This window comes from Schistocerca americana, chromosome X, assembly GCF_021461395.2.
Source record: "Schistocerca americana isolate TAMUIC-IGC-003095 chromosome X, iqSchAmer2.1, whole genome shotgun sequence".
Taxonomy (NCBI): Eukaryota; Metazoa; Arthropoda; class Insecta; order Orthoptera; family Acrididae; genus Schistocerca; species Schistocerca americana.
Genome location: NC_060130.1, coordinates 346,770,078 through 346,792,237, shown reverse-complemented (window position 1 = coordinate 346,792,237; position 22,160 = coordinate 346,770,078).

Below are 22,160 nucleotides of genomic sequence, written 5' to 3'. Positions count from 1 at the left end.
TAAACAAATCGCGGCGGCAGTGGGCACTGCTAATCGCTGCACTTGTCGCGAGCCGTGACAACAAGAGCGCACTGTCTCTGCTAACGATATTATGGAGTTCATACATCTTATTTACTTAATGTAATATGCAGGACACGAGTTGGGTAAAAATTCAGTTTGTAATAACTAGCCATTGCATTAAAATACTTTACAGTGTTAATAGTATCGATTCAGATTGTGCGTGAACACTAAAACACACACACACACACACACAGTCATTTATTCCATTGAGGCTGACGACTGTTGTCTGTTGAACAACACCTGCGCCAATCAATTCCTCAATTGGCGTCGAGTGAATGAGATTTTTCAGTTACCTTACATCGCAAGAATTGTAAGGAGGAGACTGAAAGTAAATGGAATTGTATGCTAAAGAGCTGCGACAAATCAAATCTTGACTGATAATCAGATGATTGCCAACATGGATTTTGTGGACGAGTATACTTTTAGTAACCAACCCACCCACCATCAGTAAGTAAGATTTCTCGAAGGCGTCGGGGTATTGATTCCACTAAGGTCCTCGATAGTTTAGCGTCATGGTTTACTTCCCACCATACGTTTTCTGTATTCGTCCAAAAGTCGCTTGCATTTGTAGGTCCACATGGAAATGACCTCTTTACCTCCGCTCACATATTCTCTATCGGGTTGAGGCCCGGTGATCGTGGAACAAACGGCAACAGATTTATCCTCTATTGGCCCTGAAACCAATCTTGCACTGCTCTGCTCTGATGGATGGAGCTGTGGTTGTTTGAGTAAATTATTATTTCTTTACTTCATATATTTATATTTAAATAACGTATTTATTATAAGTACATTGTATTAGTATTTTCCATAATGTTTAAGAATTCTGGTCCTGTCATAGATAAGTGATCTAGATTCAACAGTCCGATTAGGAATGTGGTTTACCGAGTCTTATCATATGACGAGAGTCGTAGTCGGAAATGCGCATTAAGACAGACTGACTGAATCCGATTAGAACGATCTGGTATCGAACTGAAATTACAGAAATCGGATAATTTGAACGTCTGTATTGCAACAACGCTGCGCACATAAATTCTTTTGATGGAGTAACAGGTAGAAAATGTCTAAGAAAAAGTGAAGAATATCTCTACTAGCGGCAATGTAACGTAATTATAAGCTATATCAATGTGATGCAAATACTGAATGGAACAAAAAAAAAAAAAAAAAAAAATGGTTCAAATGGCTCTGAGCACTATGGGACTTAACATCTGTGGTCATCAGTCCTCTAGAACTTAGAACTACTTAAACCTAACTAACCCAAGGACGTCACACACATCCATGCCCGAGGCAGGATACGAATCTGCGACCGTAGCGGACACGCGGTTCCAGACTGAAGCGCCTAGAACCACAGGCCACACCGGCCGGCTGAATGGAACAATACACATCTATTTCAGTGATGGGAAGATATACCATATCGAATTTTCTGATGACATAGTAATAATAATAATAATAATAATAATGATGATAATAATCCCGTGTGAGGTTGTTAGATTCTCCATAGGACGCCTCCCCAGGGGCTGGATAAGGGAAAGGTTCAAATGGCTCTGAGCACTATGGGACTCAACTGCTGAGGTCATTAGTCCCCTAGAACTTAGAACTAGTTAAACCTAACTAACCTAAGGACATCACAAACATCCATGCCCGAGGCAGGATTCGAACCTGTGACCGTAGTGGTCTTGCGGTTCCAGACTGCAGCGCCTTTAACCGCACGGCCACTTCGGCCGGCGATAAGGGAAAGCATCCCAGATGTGGGTGGTACCGAGAAAATCAAATATTTGTGGTGGGCCAATTACTAACACAATCCTCAAAGGCTGTTCAACCCGTTGAACCCAAAATCCAAATACGTCTGAGTGAAAATCACCGGTCCTCTGGTCAGCGTCTGTTAGCTCAATGAGCTCGGCTGAAAATATTTGGTTCCAAAGGCTTCAATAGCCTTTGGTCCTATCCGGTCTTGGTATTATCCAGGCCAGACCAATGGAACACAAGCAAACGTGAACTGTGCGAGTAAATTCAACTTTACCCAGGTGGTACAGGACTTACCCGTCGGCAAACGGCAACTGGAGTTTCCAGGTTGGCACAGCAGAGAATATCGGAGATCTCTGGTAAGCTTTCCTACAAGCAGAAAACATTCATTGGAACACTAAATATCAATACATTAATCCAAGCAGGAGAGCTACATAATCTCACATAATAAATTGACCGACAAATCTTATCATCCTTGCTCTTCAAGAAACATGACTAACTGACAATGAAACCTTGCATTACGGAAACTATCGCATCTTCAAGAGTAAAACAAGGAAAAAGGTAGCGAAAGGCGCACCAATCTTCGGCATGACATTTTTCGTACACAGATCCATCATCAAGCGTCAAAGAAATCATACCCATCAACAATCGACTGATGACTATGCGCATTCAGAGCACCAATAAAAAATATACACTCATAAATGCACGTGACCCCAGCAACATCGAAAATAAGGAAAACGCCGAAAATGTCGGAAAATTCTGGAACACACTCGAAAAACCATGAGAAAAATTCACAAAGGTGACGTGAAAATTCTAATGGGAGACTGCAACCTCCTAATTTGGGACAGAAAAAACCCGTAGAAAAATCTTCGATAAAAATTCAGCTCACCAAAACACTAACACAAACGGCACACGTCTCATTGACATTTGCCAACAATTCAACCTCAAAATGATGTCTACCCACTTTAGGAAAAACCAGAAAACATGGCGATCCTCGATCCAGCATCTTGGTGAATACCACATCGACCGCGTTGCAGAAAATTGTTCACATGTGTGTAAATTCCTGAGGGACCAAATTGCTTAGGTCATCGGTCCCTAGATCACACACTAGTTAAACTAACCTATGCTAAGAACAACACACACACCCATGCCCAAGGGAGGACTCGAAGGTCCGGTGGGAGGTGCCCCGCAGTCCGTGACATGACGCCTCAAACCTCGCGCCCACGTAGCCATCAGCTACGCCCAGTACAGAGTCATCCACGACACGGAAGTCCGACGAGGCGCGAACATTGACTCAGACCGCTACCTCACACGAGTTCAAGTGAAATTCTCTTAGAAGAGAGTTCACTTCAAAAATCCCTGCATCCATAAATTCGACACATCCCTATAACACTTCCTCGTCATCCGCAAAAAGACAAACAAAACCATTAGAAAAACAAAACGCAACTACATCACCAAAAAATGAAATCAACTGAGGACAACTTCGGAATCTACAACAGCAGTAATTTCTACAGAATTTTCGCAAAAAAATTAAAAGTTACTCACCACAAAATTTGTCCTTCGAAAAGAAATGGAAATCTCGCCCTCACCAACTAAGAAAACTGTGAAGAATTGGCATACTGCTTTTCCGATCTCCTTAAATGCTAACCAAATGATTGATGTGAATAACTACAGAGGAATTTCCCTCCTTTCAGTCCCTTATAAAATCAGCTCCATGTGCCTTTTAGAACGTGCACAAGAACTAGTCGGAACCCTATCCTCACTACTTCAACCATCATCAGTTATTTTGCTCCCCAAATAGCAAAATTCATCTACTACTTTAATTTCCTAATCTAATTCCCTCAGTATCACCTAATTTAATTAAACTACATTCCATTATCCTCGTTTTGCTTTTGTTGATGTTCATCTTATATCCTCCTTTCAAGACACTGTCCATTCCGTTCAACTGCTCTTCCTGGTCGTTTGCAGTCTCTGACAGAATTACAATGGCATCGGCGAACCTCGAAGTTTTTATTTCTTCTCCATGGATTTTAATTCCTACTCCGAATGTTTCTTTTGTTTCATTTACTGCTTGCTCAATATACAGATTGAATAACATCGGGGATAGGCTACAACCCTGTCTCACTCCCTTCCCAACCACTGCTTCCCTTTCATGCCCCTCGACTCTTGTAACTGGCATCTGGTTTCTGTACAAATTGTAAATAGCCTTGCGCTCCCTGTATTTGACGCTTGCCACCTTCAGAATCTGAAAGAGAGTGTTCTAGGCAAGATTGTCAAAAGCTTTCTCTAAGTCTACAAATGTTGGAAACGTAGGTTTGCCTTTCCTTAATCTATCTTCTAAGATAAGTCGTAGGGTCAGTATTGCCTCACGTGTTCCATCATTTCTACAGAATCCAAACTGATTTACCCCGAGGTCGGCTTCTAGCAGTTTTTCAATTCGTCTGTAAAGAATTCGTGTTAATGTTTTGCAGCCGTGACTTATTAAACTGATAGTTCAGTAATTTTCACATCTGTCAACACCTGCTTTCGTTGGGATTGGAATTATTATATTCTTCTTGAAGTCTTATATATCTTGCTCACCAGATGATAGAGTTTTGTCAGGGCTGGCTCTCCCTTGGCTGTCAGTAGTTGTACTGGAATATTGTCTACTCTCGGGGTCTTGTTTCGACTTATATCTTTCAGTGCTCTGTCAAACTCTCCACGCAGTATCATGTCTCCCATTTCATCTTCATCTACATGCTCTTCCATTTCGATAATATTGTCCTCAAGTAAATCGCCCTTGTATAGACCCTATATATACTCCTTCCACCTTTCTGCTTTCGCTTCTTTGCTTAGAACTGGGTTTCCATCTGAGCTCTTGATATTCATGTAAGTGGTTCTCTTTTCTACAAAAGTCTCTTTAATTTTTCTGTACGCAGTATCTATCTTACCCCTAGTGATATACTCCTCTACATCCTTACATTTGTCCTCTAGCCATCCCTGCAAAGCCATTTCGCAGTTCCTGTCGATCTCACTTTTGAGATGTTTGTATTCCTTTTTCCCTACTTCATTTATTGCATTATTATATATTCTCCTTTCATAAGTTAAATTCAATATTTCTTCAGTTACCCAAGGATTTCTTCTAGCCCCCTTTTTTTTACCTACTTGATCTTCTGCTGCTTTCACTATTTCATCTCTCAAAGCTACTCATTCTTCATCTACTGTATTTCTTTCCCCCATTCTTGTCAATCGTTCCCTAATGCTCTCCCTGAAACTCTTCACAACCTCTGGTTCTGTCAGTTTATCTAGGTCCCATCTCCTTAAATTCCCACATTTTTGCAGTTTCTTCAGTTTTAATCTACAGTTCATAACCAAGAGATTGTGATCAGACTCCACATCAGCCCCTCGAAATGTCTTACAATTTAAAACTGGTTCCTAAATCTCTGTCTTACTAGTATATAATCTATCTGAAACCTTCCAGCATGACCGAGCGAGGTGACGCAGTGGTTAGCACACTGGACTCGCATTCGGGAGGACGACGGTTCAATCCCGCGTCCGGCCATCCTGATTTAGGTTTTCCGTGATTTCCCTAGATCACTCCAGGCAAATGCCGGGATGGTTCCTTTAAAAGGGCACGGCCGACTTCCTTCCCCATCCTTCCCTAATCCGAGCTTGTGCTCCATCTCTAATGACCTCGTTGTCGACGGGACGTTAAACACCACTTTCCTCCTCCTCCTTCCAGTATCTCCAGGCTTCCTCCATGTGCACAACCTTTTTTTATGATTCTTGAACCAAGTGCTAGCTATAATTAAGTGTAACAGTTCTGATACTAAATGTAACTGGGTTTTCTCTTTTGATGCTAGTCAATTGTCAGGATGAGCATCACTGTAATGGGCATTTAATTCTAAAGCGTTATGTCAGGGTGAAAATACTAAATAAATTAATTTTTCTCTCTTAACAACATGTGGGCAGGGTGGGTTCTTCCTTGGCTCGGGTATGAGGTAGAATGAAACAGCATTTTTACATAAGATAACTTTTATTGAAGATTTGTACAACTGTTTCGTTACTCGATGTCCTGGCTTTGAGAGCGGCAGCTGTGTCGTTTGCGAAGCCTAATGCTGCGGCAGCAGCGGCGTCTGATCACGCGTGGCAGTGTGTATCTCGTGTCGCCGTCTCGCCCAGCTGACTGGAGACGCGTAGTGCGAGGTGGCCTGTTTAATTATTGCGAGCGAAGTCGTGCATCGGATGGTGATACCTTGGATGTGGCGTCCCAGTGTTTCTCTTCTCTAAGCAGCCGAGTCTGTTGTGCATCGGCCAGCGGAGCAAGGCGGCGGGGGAAGGCCAGTGTCCCGGACTCGAACAACGGACTCCCGCTTGCCAGTCTTTGGCTGTCAGATCTTCATCCCAACTCACAGGTGACTGCTGATTGAGGCCGTCTCCTTCCCGTCCTCACGAGTCACCTGGGTACGTAAAAATCAGACTTCAAATACCTTTAAACTTCTGTCTTCTGGCGCCAAGGCTGCTGCTTGCTATTCCATTACAGCGGCGGACTTGGTGCATCTGTGCATGATGTAGTCTCTTCTTGCATGACGGTCTTCAGCACCGAAACTGACTGAAAACTACTGCTACTCTTCTCTTCTTCCTTCGTCTGTCGGGCCCACTGCGTCTCTCGTATTTATTCACTTCAGTTTACTGGAGGTGAACGACTTCACGGTCATTGCCTCTTCTGTCACGTTGAGAAGCTTCTCGAAGAATCTTCTTAACGTCGGTCATTGGCTCTTGGAATGTACGCAAGGGTCTTTGATCACATGTGACGACTGAGAAAGGTGTGAGCTGGTCATTGCCTCTTCTGTCACGTTGAAAAGCTTGTCGAAGAATCTTCTTAACGTCGGTTATTGGCTCTTGGAATGTAGGCGAGGGCCTTTGCTCACATGTGACAACTGAGAAACACGTGAGCCGGTCGGGTGATGCCCTGACGGCTGAATCGACAGCGTCCGCTTATGTGGAACTTGCTGACTTCATGGTCATTGTCTCTTCTGCTCTGCTGTTCTGCCCGCTGTTTGCCAGTATGTAACTCTCTAAACTAAACCAAATTTTTCATTTATATTCTAATTTCTACTTCACTTTGATTTCACTAATTTATTTACTTAAGTACCACTCAACATTCCTCCACCCTTTGGAGAAATTCGCCCTCGAATTTGCCACTCAACATTCCTCCACTCTTCACACGGCAAAAGCACTAACACAAGCAATGAAAACTCTCGACTTAGAAGATTACACATGCTTCACATTAAGTATGTTGAGATCACTTTACTAAAGCACTGTACGCTGATGTATCACATAGTTCACACATAAAACGTTATAATAAGTGTAACAAATCTTGATGACAATGAATAAACAAAAATAGATTTTTCACTTCGAAAATTACATAGCAACACCTGTTTAATCTACCCTATACTAATGCAAGAATATCTATTCTACAGTATTGTTTATTTTAACATGAGACTGTTTAATAAAGATTGAAGTACAATAAACAAAATTAATACACTAATGCTCAAAAGTAACCGCTGAAGTACACCAGTTAAGAGTGTGGTATACAATTGACAGGGATTTGATGAAGTGGTATATTGTTATTTGGCTTATTTTTCCGTCTTAAATAAAAGAAAACTGTACAAAGCAGAAGCACCAACACAAAGGTTCCAGATATACCCGTTCCTAAATTTATACTTTTAGTTTTGTGTTCACTTTTTAACTTTAAAACATGTTGCATCATAACATTGGCATCAATGTTGCCTTGCTGTGAGTTTATGAACATATCTAATGACTTCAGAAGGGAACTGTGAAGGGAGTCATTGAGGTAGGACAGGTTTTGTGCAGGAAATGCTTGCATGGCGTTTTCTGGCCAATGAATTAGAGGGAAGGATGAATTAACATTAGTTGTACCAGTGATTGTTGCGGGTAAATGAAAATTCGCTTCTGAGATGGAACATAACGTGCCGTTAATTATTAGCCTGCTTCCATGAAGTTCAAAATGTTATAATGTTGTAGCTACACCAGTCTCGTAACATTGTGCAAAAATATCAGTTGGATTACTGACTGCATATAACCAGTGATTTTCTACTTGCTCGAAAAAACATGATGTGGAAGTTAATATATCGCGTGGGCAATTGGTGGCGTCAGATTGTTCGAAAAATAATTGAGATTCACAACTATTGGTATGTAATTCGATTGTGCGAGATGGACATATAATAACTTCTTCGGATATGCAACTATTTAATTCCGAAGTTGTCATTACCGTGCTCGTATTGGTTGTTTGGGAGATTAAAAATACTTGGTGTGTTCGGAACTGTACAAATTTATTTATTTTGCCCCATATTACCGGAAATGAGTGTACTCTGTAACAGTCATATATATCCATTTTATCTGTAACCGGGAGAGATATACGAACTCGTATTCTTGCATTATCTGTGTCCACTAGTACTTGAGCTAAGTGGTAATACTGTGGTAAATGTTTCTTATCTGCAGGAAATATTAACTTTAGTGAATCTGGCAATTGTTTTTCAATTTTAACTAATAATGAGATGAATGTAACCAGCGATAGTAACGTGGGTGACAAATGTCCCTGTACTGCATAGTGGATGGCTTCCTTTAATTCCTCTGCTGCTAGCCGTGCATCTATCACTTGATCAGTGAGTAGCCTAAGCGATCTTCCTACTGCAAGTTTCTTATCCACAATATCGAGCCTTGTTGGTATGACTTTTAGGTCTTTATTCAGCATAGCAGTAGTAGCTAGAAGATAATCGTTTAATTCTTGGGTGGGTTCCTGATGACCTTGGTATTAGTAAAAACTGTTTGCTCCAATCCGTTTAATCTTGTCGTGTGCCATTCTATAGTGCCTTTATTTAATTCCGCGGTACTCTCTATGTTCTGTAATGAGTTATTTAACTGATTAATATCTTCGTTATCTGCTGTACCGAAAATGGCCTTTAGTAGTTTACCTCCTGCGTCCACCCATCCACGTTTAGCTTGTTTAACGGTCTGCGGAAGTATATCTTGTAACTGACGCAACTGTCCTCTCAACTGTTCGTATGAGTAGTGAAATGTTTTAAATTTACTGGATATTTCTTCAAAAATCTCTGGTGAACTTGCCCTTTCATGTAGCGTATCAAATTCTAATTCAAGGTTCTTAAGTTCATTACGTAAGGCCCATAAATTATACTCTAGTGAAATAGTCCACTTGTGATTGGTCAGAATTACAGTACCCTGTTTTACAAAAATTACACCACTCATCAACTGGTTGATCTGTTGTCCGTTGTTCGTATTAGTCAATAATGCAATTATGATGAGCAGTACAGTCACAATGTAGTTGTCCATTATGCTAGAGGCGTTACCTGATAAAGCAAACAACATGGTTATGGACCTACCAACCTAGTAAAAACAAAAACAAGGAAAAGAAGGAATACACTGTTAACTACAAGATCAACATGTTTCTACGATCAACTTTTTTTCTTAAAAAATAAACCATTACCATTTATTTATTAATTATTTACATTTGTATATTATCCACAGTCTACTATGATACCACTAGGACATTCGCACCCTTGGTCGAAGACTGTATGGTGCCATGTGTGTATGTTGTGCTGGCGTGGCCACTCTTTTTCCTTTTCGGACACTTCCTCCACCCTTCAGAAAAGCAGACACTATTGTTGAAGGAATTACATGTGGAGCGCCCTTAAAAGGTTTTAAACGACTTGCATGGACAATAGTAGTTCGGGTGGGCAGTTGCAATTTAATGTTGACTGGTGACGTGATCTCAACAATTTGATAAGGACCTCTGTAGTTTGTTACAAATTTTTTCGTTTTTCCTTTCGCAATGTATGGGGTTGACAGCATTACCCACTGACCGATTTTGTAATTTGGATATTTAGCTTGGGCATTACCTAATCTTTCCTGTCGTTCCAAAGCCTTTGTATTAGATTTTTGAACCTTTTTCCATACATCCTTCATCATTCGACTGAAATCTCTTCCTGTTTCTCCGACTTTTCCGTTTTTCTGCCTGATTACATCAAAAGGGGACGGCATTTTTCTCCCACAGACCACTTCATAAGGTGACATGCCAGTTGCTTCATGCGTTTTGGCGTTGTATACCAACACGATTATTGGTAAATACGTATCCCAATTAGAATGTCGTTCGTTAATATAATAACTAAGCATCTTGCCAATTGTCCGATGAACTCTTTCTGTGCGTCCGTTGCACTGAGGGTGTAACGGAGTTGTGCGTAATTTACGTATTTTTAGTAAGTGGCATAGCTGTTTCATTAATTCAGACATAAAATTAGATCCCTGATCTGTGATAATAGCTTCAGGTACGCCAAATTTAAGTATCCAGTTTTTAACTAAAGCTTGGGCAACTGTATTTGCTTGCTGATCTGGGAGACTCACCATAGCTAGATAGTGTGAAAAGTGATCTATAATTGTAAGAACATACTTATTACCAGCAGGTGTTTTATGAAATGGCCCGTAGAGATCCAGTCCACAGATTTGAAATGGACATGAAGCCTCGGGGAGCCTCTGTAAGGGTATTTTTGAACGAGAAAGTTCAGCTCGTTGTGCGCACGCAATGCAATTACGAACATACTGCGCAACATCCTGCTTTCTGGTTTGCCACCAAAATCGCTCTGCTACGCGTCTATCGGTTGTCCACTGTCCACCGTGTCCTGCAAGGATATGATCGTGGGCCTCTGCCATTATTTCTTGTCTAAGGTGTTGGGGAACAACAATTCGCGGTCCAAGTTTTGTTTTACGGCATAATACACCATCTTCAAAGCAAAATTGTTTTTGAGTTGTGTATTTTTTGCATTCTGTATCCTCATCTTGTGCCTTTCTCCTGTCCTCAGTATCTCGGCCTGTTGCTTCCAAAAGGGTTATTTTCCGACTTAGGCAATCTGCATTCGTGTGTTTTTTACCTGGTTTATGAATAATTTCGAAATCCATTTCGGAAAGACATAGGGCCCAACGGGTGAGATGACTAGATGGCTCCTTTAACCCAAGCAACCATTTTAAAGCTGCGTGGTCTGTAATAACCTTGAATTTCCTACCATACAAGTAGCATTTAAAGTATTTGATGCCATAAATAACACTTAACAATTCTTTCTCTGTTGTGGAATAATTTCTTTCTGCCGTTGTTAGTTGTCTCGATGCGTAGGATATGGGGTGTTCCGCGCCATTAATATTCTGACTCAAAACAACTCCTACTGAATGACCACTTGCGTCACAGGATAAAATAAATTCTTTATTATAATCTGGGTAGGCTAATACTGGACTGTGTGTTAATTTATCTTTAAGGGTTTGAAATGCTGATTCACAATCTTCAGACTAATGAAATTTTGCACCCTTTTTCAATAATTGGGTTAAGGGTCGGGCAATTTCAGAAAAATTTTGAACATATTTTCGGTAATACGATACGAGACCAATGAAACTTTGTACTTCCTTAACGCATTGTGGTGTTGGGAAGTCCTTAACTGCCGAAATTAATCGAGGATCTGTTTTAATTCCTTTTTCACTAATGACATGCCCTAGGTATGTAACCTCTGTCAATGCAAAACTACATTTTTCCATATTTAATGTTAATTTAGCTTTTCTAAGTCTCTGAAAAACATTACGCAGATGCGCAGCATGTTCATTAATGTCTTTGGAGAATACAACAATATCGTCTAGATATAAACAACATTGCTGAGTTTTGAGTCCTCGCAATACTCCATCGAGTAGTCTTTGAAAAGTTGCTGGTGCATTTTTCAAATCGAAAGGCATTCTTTTAAATTGCCAGTGGCCTCCAGAGGTAGAAAATGCTTTTTTATGCCAATTTTCAGGTGCAACTTCCAACTGATGATATCCGCTATGTAAATCGATTGTTGAAAAGTATTTACTGTTACCTAAACTGTCAATAATATCTGCAATGTTTGGAAGAGGATAAACATCTGAGATAGTTTGTTTGTTAAGGTGTCTGTAGTCACAACAGAATCTATATCTTTTCGTACCGTTGGGAGACTTCTTTGGAATAATTACAATATTTGAATTATAAGGCGAATCAGAATATTCTATAATTCCATCTTTTAGATGCTGTTCTAAAAATTCATCCAGTACTGGCTGTAAGTGATGTGGAACTCTATAAGGCTTCCTATAAACTGGGGGGCTATTTCCTGTTGGGATCCTATGCTGTGTGATATCTGTTGCTGGCAGTGGACCTTCTGCATTAAATAAATCTTGGAACTCAACTAAAACTGCTTCTATCGTGTCTCTATCATTTCCTTTCAAATGCTCAATCTTCTGACGTAATGCGGTTTTATAGGCGTCTAGTTTCTGACCATTATCAATATCTGACCAAGTGAAATCTTCTTCTTCAAAAGTACTGACTGTAGCTACTAATATTCCCTTATGCAACTCTTTGTCCTCCACTCCGAAATTGTCAATATGTACCGGTACTTTTCTTTCTCCCTCAACGTCTTGAACCCGTACAACACTTCTTCGTACAAAACAGTGTGATGCATCTAATTCCTCATTTTCCTCCAATGGCTCTATTAGACATATTGTATCTGTAGGTACCTCGAGGTCAACGGTCATCCAGAAAAGTTTTCCTGAGCCAAATGGTATCTTATCCCGCGAATCAACCTTCAAGGACGTTGCACCCAGTGTAGTTGATTTCGCCTTCCGGTTGGGCAAATCTTGCGGCAGCGGGCCCTTTGCAGCGGTGTCACCTAGCTGAAACACTATTTCGCTAAGTTCTACAATTTGCTGTCTGAGGTCGATTTTAGCGTGATGTTTATTCAGGAAATCCAGTCCTAGGATCGCGTCGTACCTGTCAGTTACCTTTGTTACCACTTCTACATCTTCTTGAAATTGTACACCGTGAATATAGAAAATCAATGATGTACATCCTAATGACTTCACTGTACCTCCTCCTACCCCACTCAATCTATACCTTGGAGGGTCATATTTCTTTTCTCCAATAAATTCATTACTCACTATTGATAGGTTTGCGCCTGTATCCACCAGTATCCTTGCCTCTTTATCCTGTATGGTAGCAGATAACCAGCATTCCGCCTTCACATTCGCCTTAATGGCATGAAATTTTATTGGGAACGCCTGGCGGTGGCTCCGACATTCCCGTTTGAGTTTAACTGATTTCTATTTCCAAAAACCTTCTTAGACCTGCATTCCTTGAATGTGTGACCTATTCTTTGACAATTAGTGCATTTAGGTTGTCTGCAATTTTTTGCTATATGTCCCTGTCGATCGCACCTAGAACATCGTACTCCTGCTGAAAATACATTTCGCTTCTCCTTGTATCTGGTGGCAATGTCTATTTCTTCGAAAGCCGTCGCCACAGATACAGCTTCCGCTAAATTTTTAGGAAACTCTGCCCCGACACGACGGGACGTTTCAGGAGGTAACCCACGTAAAAATGTATCCAGAGCTCTATCTTCTGCCTCTTGTAAAATAACTTTATTTGCTTCATCACTAGTTGTCAACTGATAGGTGTTAATATTAACTTTTCTAATCCTATCTACAAAACTTTCTAACGACTCGTTTTGCCTCTGAGTGATAGTGTTTAACTGTTCCCTATAAAATCTACAGCTGTTCTGTTTTTGGAAACGTTTAAGTAATCCTTTCTTCAATTCCTCAAATGTTGGAGCATTCCGTAATTTTTCATGGTATAATACGTGTGCTTTAGCCTCTCCTAGCAATCTTAACTTTGTCATTTGTAAGAGCTGTTCATCTGACCATGATCCTAACTTTGCAGCTGCTACTAAATCATCAAAAAAGGCTGTTATGTCTTCGCCAGGTTTATCTGAAAAAGGAGTTACCAAGGCTGCTGCTGAGGAATCTAGGGTGGGAGGGATTGAACTGGTTTGCCTAACCTCACTCAACTGTTTAAATAATGCATTATTATCACTTTTAAGCTGTGCTATCTGATTAACTAAGCTCTGAATAGCTTCCTCAGTAGAAACCGCTTGTGGTGCTGACTCTGACTTTGTACGATTTCGTGTCTTCATTTTACAAACTGTTAGTTACACAATCTTACTACACTGAATGAAAAAGATGTTTAAATATTTTCGACAAACTCTTAAAAGCATGAGAGAAAATACACTTCTAAATAAAGAAAATATTACGACTGCTATGCAAACCTATATCCTTTCACACATTAAACAATACTAAATGTGGACCTTTAGTGATTGTCCTTCACACCTCATATTGAGCCAAGGGTTTTTTCTCTGACACCAAATGTAACAGTTCTGATACTAAATGTAACTGGGTTTTCTCTTTTGATGCTAGTCAATTGCCAGGATGAGCATCGCTGCAATGGGCATTTAATTCTAAAGCATTATGTCAGGGTGAAAATACTAAATAAATTAATTTTTCTCTCTTAACAACATGTGGGCAGGGTGGGTTCTTCCTTGGCTCGGGTATGAGGTAGAATGAAACAGCATTTTTACATAAGATAACTTTTATTGAAGATTTGTACAACTGTTTCGTTACTCGATGTCCTGGCTTTTAGAGCGGCAGCTGTGTCGTTTGCGAAGCCTAATGCTGCGGCAGCAGCGGCGTCTGATTACGCGTGGCAGTGTGTATCTCGTGTCGCCGTCTCGCCCAGCTGACTGGAGACGCGTAGCGCGAGGTGGCCCGTTTAATTATTGCGAGCGAAGTCGTGCATCGGATGGTGATACCTTGGATGTGGCGTCCCAGTGTTTCTCTTCTCTAAACGGCCACGTGTGTTGTGCGTCGGCCAGTGGAGCGGCGCAGCGGGGGAAGGCCAGTGTCCCAGACTCGAACAACGGACTCCTGCTTGCCAGTCTTCGGCTGTCAGATCTTCACCCCAGCTCACAGGTGACTGCTGATGTGAGGCCGTCTCTTTCCCGTCCTCGCGAGTCACCCGGGTACGTAAAAATCAGACTTCATATACGTTTAAACTTCTGTCTTCTGGCGCCGAGGCTGCTGTTTGCTATTCCATTACAGCGGCGGACTTGGTGCGTCTGTGCATGATGTAGACTCTTCTTGCATGACGGTCTTCAGCACCGAAACTGACTGAAAACTACTGCTACTCTTCTCTTCTTCCTTCGTCTGTCGGGCCCACTGAGTCTCGCGTATTTATTCACTTCAGTTTACTGGAGGTGAACGACTTCACGGTCATTGCCTCTTCTGTCACGTTGAGAAGCTTTTCGAAGAATCTTCTTAACGTCGGTCATTGGCTCTTGGAATGTAGGCGAGGGCCTTTGATCACATGTGACGACTGAGAAAGACGTGAGCTGGTCATTGCCTCTTCTGTCACGTTGAAAAGCGTGTCGAAGAATCTTCTTAACGTCGGTCATTGGCTCTTGGAATGTAGGCGAGGGCCTTTGCTCACATGTGACAACTGAGAAACACGTGAGCCGGTCGGACGATGCCCTGACGGCTGAATCGACAGCGTCCGCTTATGTGGAACTTGCTGACTTCACGGTCATTGCCTCTTCTGCTCTGCTGTTCTGCCCGCTGTTTGCCAGTATGTAACTCTCTAAACTAAACCAAGTTTTTCATTTATATTCTAATTTCTACTTCACTTTGATTTCACTAATTTATTTACGTAAATACCACTCAACATTCCTCCACCCTTTGGAGAAATTCGCCCTCGAATTTACCACTCAACATAAGCTATGCTCTTTGCAAAATTCTACCAGGCGGCTTCCTCTTTCATTCCTTACCCCCATTCTATATTCATCTACCACTTTTCCTTCTCCTCCTTTTCCTACTATTGAATTCCAGTCACCAACGACAATTAAATTTTCGTCTCCCTTCACTAGCTGAATAATTTCTTCTATCATACATTTCATCACTCTCTTCGTCATTCGCGGAGCTAGTTGACATATAAACTTGTACTACTGTGGTAGGCGTGGGCTTCGTATCTATCTTGGCCACAATAATGCGTTCGCTATGCTGTTTGTAGTAGCTTACCTGCACTCTTATTTTTTTATTCATTACTAAACCTACTCCTGCATTACCCCTATTCGAATTTGTATATATAACCCTGTAGTCACCTGATCAGAAGTCTTTTTCCTCCTGCCACCAAACTTCAATAATTCCCACTATATACAACTTTAACCTACCCATTTCCCTTCGTCCGATAAAGGGATCTGACATTCCACGCTCTGATCCGTAGAATGCCAGTTTTCTTTCTCCTGATAATGACGTCCTCCTGAGTAGTCCCCGCCCGGAGATCCGGATGGGGGACTATTTTACATCCGGAATGTTTTACTTTAGAGGACGCCATCATCATATAACCATACAGTAAAGCTGTATGCCCTCGTGAAAAATTACGGCTGTAGTCTCCCCTTGCTTTCAGCCGATCGCAGTACCAGCACAGCAAGGCCGTTTTGGTTAGTGTTACAAGGCCAGATCAGTCAATCATCCAGACCGTTGCCCCTGCAACTACTGAAGAGGCTGCTGCCCCTCTTCAGGAACCACACGTTTGTCTGGCCTCTCAACAGATACCCCTCCGTTGTGGTTGCACCTACAGTACGGCTATCTGTATCACTGAGGCACGCAAGCTTCCCCACAAACGCCTAGGTCCATCCTAGGTCCATGGTTCATGGAGGGGGGGGGGGGGGAGCAGACATCATCATCATCATCGAATTCTACAGAGCGAAATACACTTACGTATGACAGAAGAATTCTGTGCGAGGTGGTGTGTCGCTGCATCTTGGTACACTAAAGATCAAATATATATGTTTTATACATCAAACTATTCAGGAACATGTGCGCTACGAAATAGGCAAATTTTTGAAAAGTCGAATTTTTAAAAATTTTGGTGTCCTACCCATCTTAATCTTTTCGACAGATACATAATACACTTTTCAGTCTCTTCTGCTGATCCAACATTTCCAGTAAATTCCAATTTTCTTCGCCACTTTCTACATAATTGGATTTCCATGGCCACCCTTTGTCTGTTTATTTCACTTTGGAACACCCCAGCTTTCTTAAACTCTCTTTCTGACTGTATTTTGTCTGCTTTATTCCCTTGTCTTTGATGGCAATCGTTTTCATTTCTAGTTGTTGAAAACGCTTCAGCTGCTTTCTTGGCAGTTATTTTGTTAGACATAGCCTTGCTCACAGCCACGTTGATGCACTCGTCATTCCATTTTTCTCTTACTTTTTTCTCTGTTTCCGCCATTTCAATCTGAAGAGAAGTAAGAAGAAGAAAATATAATTTAAAAACTGAAATTAGTTCTGGTCGATACTGAAAGACAATTGGATGATGGTAGTGCACGAAAAAGCAGGCAGTCATAATGGAAATTCTTTTATAGAAATTATCATGAAACGTTTGTTAGATGCAGTACCTTACACAACATAGATAATCGAAATATAGCGACGAAAAAAATCACCTTATAACAGGTACCACATACCTCAAAATATCTTCCATTTACTAAGAGTGACAGCAGAACTATCAAACACTCAGAGCAGACAAAATACAGAAGAGAGGAATAAGATATCAGACTTCCGTGCACAGGGATACACAAGCTTGCTCCTGCCTACTCTACATATCTGCCATTTGGATGTGGGAATGGAAATCACAGTAGTGGCCAGTGCAGTAAGCTGACCCGAAACATGTATGACTAATGTACATGGGGAAGACAACACATCAACTGTGTGAGTATAAAGCCGAAACACTAGGAAATACCGAAATATTTTTGAACCAACACTAGCTGGTAGACATAGCGCTGGAAAAGTTATCGGCAATCAGCATAAAGATTGAACAGTGGATCTCTGCAATATACACTGTCCACTCATATTAATGTGTTAAAAGCCCGAATAACCCCCTTTTGCAGCGCCGACCGCTGCGAGGCGTACAGGAAGAGAATCACTGAGGTTCTTCAAGGTACCAACAGGGATTTGGGGCCATGCCGACTCCACTGCCGTGGCCAGTTGCGCTAGTTTCTCGGTAGAGGATCCATAGGATGAACAGTTCGATTGAGATACACCCACACACTCTCAAGTGGGTTTAAACCCTGGGAGTTTGGTAGCCAGAGCAGTTTGGTAAACTCATTCTGGTCCTCTTCAAGCCTTGCACGTACACTGCGAGCCGTGCGACACTTTGCTGTGTCCTGCTGGTAGATGCCGTTGTGCCAAGGAGAAACAATCGGTATGTAGCGGTGGACATGGTCCCAAATGATAGATGCATACTTGCGTTGATCTATAGTGCCTTCCAGAATGACGAGTTCACCCAGAGAACATCACAAAATCGTTCCCAAGAAATTAGCGCTACATGTTTCCGGCCTGGACTCTTCCGACAATGGTTGCAGGTCGTTTTTCATCTGTCTGATGGAGCATAAAACGTGATTTATCTAAAACGACCACCTGTCGTCACGCGGTGGACATCCAGCTACGGCGTTGGCATGCAAATTGACTTCATTGCCGATGAACAGCAGTTAATAAGGGTGCATGAACCAGGCACCTACTGCAGAGGCCCATACGCAGCAGCTTTTGTTCAACAGTTGTTGAGGAGACACTGTTGGCAGCCCGTTGGTTCATCTGGCCTGTCAGTTCCTCAACAGTTGCGTATCTATTCGCCCATACATATTTCCATAGCTGTCATTTACTCCTGTTAACTATGGCCGGTGATGCATCATAGTTGCCTAGGAGCTGCTTTTGGATAGCGCCAGTTTACCATGCATGGTATACTTTAACCACAGCGAAGTGCGAACAGTTTGAAATCTTATAAGGAGACTCTGCATACTGTAAATCACGGATTTTGATGCGCTTCAAATATGTTGTAAAGGCACTTACCCTGAATACCTGGCTATCTGATTTTTTAGCGAAGGGCCTTGGTATATGATAAAATCGATTTTGAAGTTCATTTCGTGCTGTCTCTGTTCGTAACATTACATACATTCCGAGCAAGCCGGCGTAGAGGAGCGGTAAAGGTTCATGACTACTGCGGTGGAGGTACCGTGTTCGAATCCTGCTCGTTTATTTTTTTTTTTCAAAATCGACCGAATTTTTCAATTTCATTTCAAATAATGTCAACAGACAGTGTAAGGTGTGCGAAATTTTAAAGATGAATTCAGTTATTAATTTTTTAAAATATTCATTCCATTTGTAGTTCGCATCATATTCTCCCAATTCATCTTCTTCGTTGAACTCTATCAATTCATCAACAATAATGATCTGTCTTTCGACCAAGAGATCCTGTATTGCGATACATATCTCATCGCCAGTTGCAACGGAATTGGCAGAGATCACGCTAGGCGGTGTTTTCGTTACGAGATTAAAATGGTAGAGTAGATTTTCGGCGTATTTAATGGCATTTGTGATTTCGCCTTTTGATTCTTCGTTCAGCTCCTCTATTTGTGGTTCTTCTTCTGGCTGCACTACGCTTGGTTCTTCCATTTCCTAGAATTTTTCTAACACACGGCACTAGAGACGCTTTGCGAGCAACTAACGCTGTAGTTAGATGCGAACGTAAAGCAATACAACTCTAATCTTCATTGGCCTAGGAGCTGGGGTTCCCGTTACGGCTAACGGTATTCACGGGAGAGGGGACGATAATGGGCGGAGATCGATTTCAGGTAATACAAGAAGCCAAAGTTGTACGAAAATTTGGAACTCAAACTGCGAACCACAAACGGAATGAATATTTGAAAAAAATTAATAACTGAATACATCTTTATAATTTCGCACACTTTACACTGTTTGTAGTTATTCTTTGAAATATAATTGAAAAATTCTGTCGATTTAGAAAAATAAAGTACACGAGCAGGGTTCGAACACAGTACCTCCAGCATAGTAGGCCTGAACTTTTACCGCTGCGCTACGCTGACATACTTGAAGCACTTGTTATGTAGCGAATATACAAAGCACGTAATGAACTTTAAAATCGATTTTCTCGAAAACCAAGGCCGTAGTTAAAAACCGGATAGCCAGGTGCTCAGGGTAAGTGCCTGTACAATATATTTGAAGCGCATCAAAATCCGTGATTTACGGTGTGGATGGACACCTTGTTAGACGTTTCGGGAATGCTTAGATCCTTGACCCGAAAGCCAATGATCATGCCTTTTTGGTTGTTAGATAAATCACTTAGCTTCCACATTAGGACAACGACTGCACTGTTTTCCGCGTCTCCCGACGCCTCTGCAGATTTATGTGTCAGTTCATTGTAGAAATATTGAGCTTTCCTTAAATACAACAGCTGCACTTTTCTTCCTCAGGTGCATTATTTTGTATTTGATTTGTTAGTGTGTCACAGGCTCTACAGGTTTCCGTTTGAGGGCTCCCAAACCCACAATTAAGGTTCTGTTGAAAGTACCTGTAGTAGAAATTATACGAGACAATAAGTTTATAGCTTTTACAATCTACCTACATGATACGCTGGTCTCGCTCATATTTCTCTAAAGACACTCATATATCTCGCCCACATTTAACTCAGGAGATAAATAACATTTATTACTCTGCTTCTTGAAGCACTGGGATGAACGTTTTGGAAAACCTTTAATGTGACAGTCTGTCTGTTGTCTAATGATTTCTGGAACGGCATTGGGCCTAGTTTCATGTTTTCGTCTCTTACCCTGTGGATGTGTAATGTTTGCTACTATGTAATTTGCAGTGTTCTCTACACGCCTTACCCGATCCCATATGCTTCATATGTGGTAGCAGAGACAAAACAACAAAGATATTCCTTATTTTTTGATTGGGAAAATCCAGTAAACAAGAACATTGCTGATACCGACAAAGTGGTCAAAACAAAACGCAAATTAAGCAAAAGACAAAGCACGAATCCCACTTCGGATCTTACAACAGAAGAATAACAAAGTAAAATGTTTTCCTCATAAGCCTCTCGCTCGAGAAAGTCCACCAAAGAAAAGATGGAAACAAAACTACTAGAGAGTGTTCGGCACAGCGTTGCCACAAAGCTGTCCAGGGAGGACAGACCACCGTTTCACGACACTCTTGAGCCACAGTCCGAAGTTACCACTCCTGATGATCGGAGACTACCAGCAGAGAAAGCGCGTGGATGTTGTGGCCAGTACGGCAGATCCCTACAGGTCCGAGTGGCGTATCGAACTGCCTTCTGGACGGCGGCGCGCCGGCTTATAAGGCCGGTTGACGGATGGAACTTCTGGGACTCTTAGATCACGTGAGTGGCTTAGGAAGGTAGTCTGCTTGTTGATCGCGACCTGTGGCGCTGACGCTGATCCGCGGTGCTCGGGTAGCGGGCCCTGGCGATCTTTGGCTGAGACATGAGGCTGTGTTTTCGTCTCCGGCAGCAGCCTTCGTAGTACTGTATATATCTGCTTTGGTTTCACTCGCTGTGATGAAGACATCCCGCATCTCTGATCTGTCATGCGGGATGCCACTGTTGCAGGCGGACGGGATAGACCCTGCACCGTATGTTAAGACTGAATTCTGATCCTGTCTTGCATAGCTTAAATTCCTTTGGCCCCATACTAACCTAAAAAGAAACAATATATTATGAAACTCCACCACTCTACATGGCAACATATAAACAGACATATATTCCTGAAAGTGTTAGATTTCACACATAACTTATACTCGAAACTTTAAGCTCGACAAGTCCTTGTCCCTGTTGTTGGTCTGCGTCTCACGACGCTAAGTACCGTTATTAAACCATTTAAGTATGATTCTTACTGTTCTCGATTTCCAATTCACAGAAATATGTCAAGATATCACTTTTCTCGTCATCTGTAAGTACAGAGAAGCAGTTTCCATTGCATCTGCAGACTTCAGCAGGCTTCTTTCTTGGTACAACTTTCACCTGTACATTCTTCACCCCTAGCACGTTTCAAGTTCATTAGATTTCTTTCCAACTTCACGGGATTTCCAAATCACTTTTGTCCGCTTTGACAACTCACATTTATATTTTCCCTTGAAAATTCACTTCCAGTATCATTATTAGGCTTAAATTCACTGACTGAATCTGTAAAAGGTTCATTCACAACGCTATCGTCCGCCATTTCTCCAACTAACATCTGGAAAAAGCAAAGCGACATGCACAAAGGTAGGAATGTGCTTCTCCCTAAGGAGTGACTGCTGAGCCACTCTGGGGCAAGAGAGGGGTACTTCCTGGAGGTGTCTCTGGGCTTAAATTCACTGACTGAATCTGTGAAAGGTTCATTCACAACGCTATCGTCCGCCATTTCTCCAACTAACATCTGGAGAAAGCAAAGCGACATACACAAAGGTAGGAATGTGCTTCTCCCTAAGGAGTGATTGCTGAGCCACTTTGGGGCAAGAGAGGGGTACATCCTGGAGGTATTTCTCTCTTGCCCGAAACGTAAGAGGGAGTAAAGTTTTAATCACATGCTTTACCGTCAGTTTCCAGCGGATCTATCTCA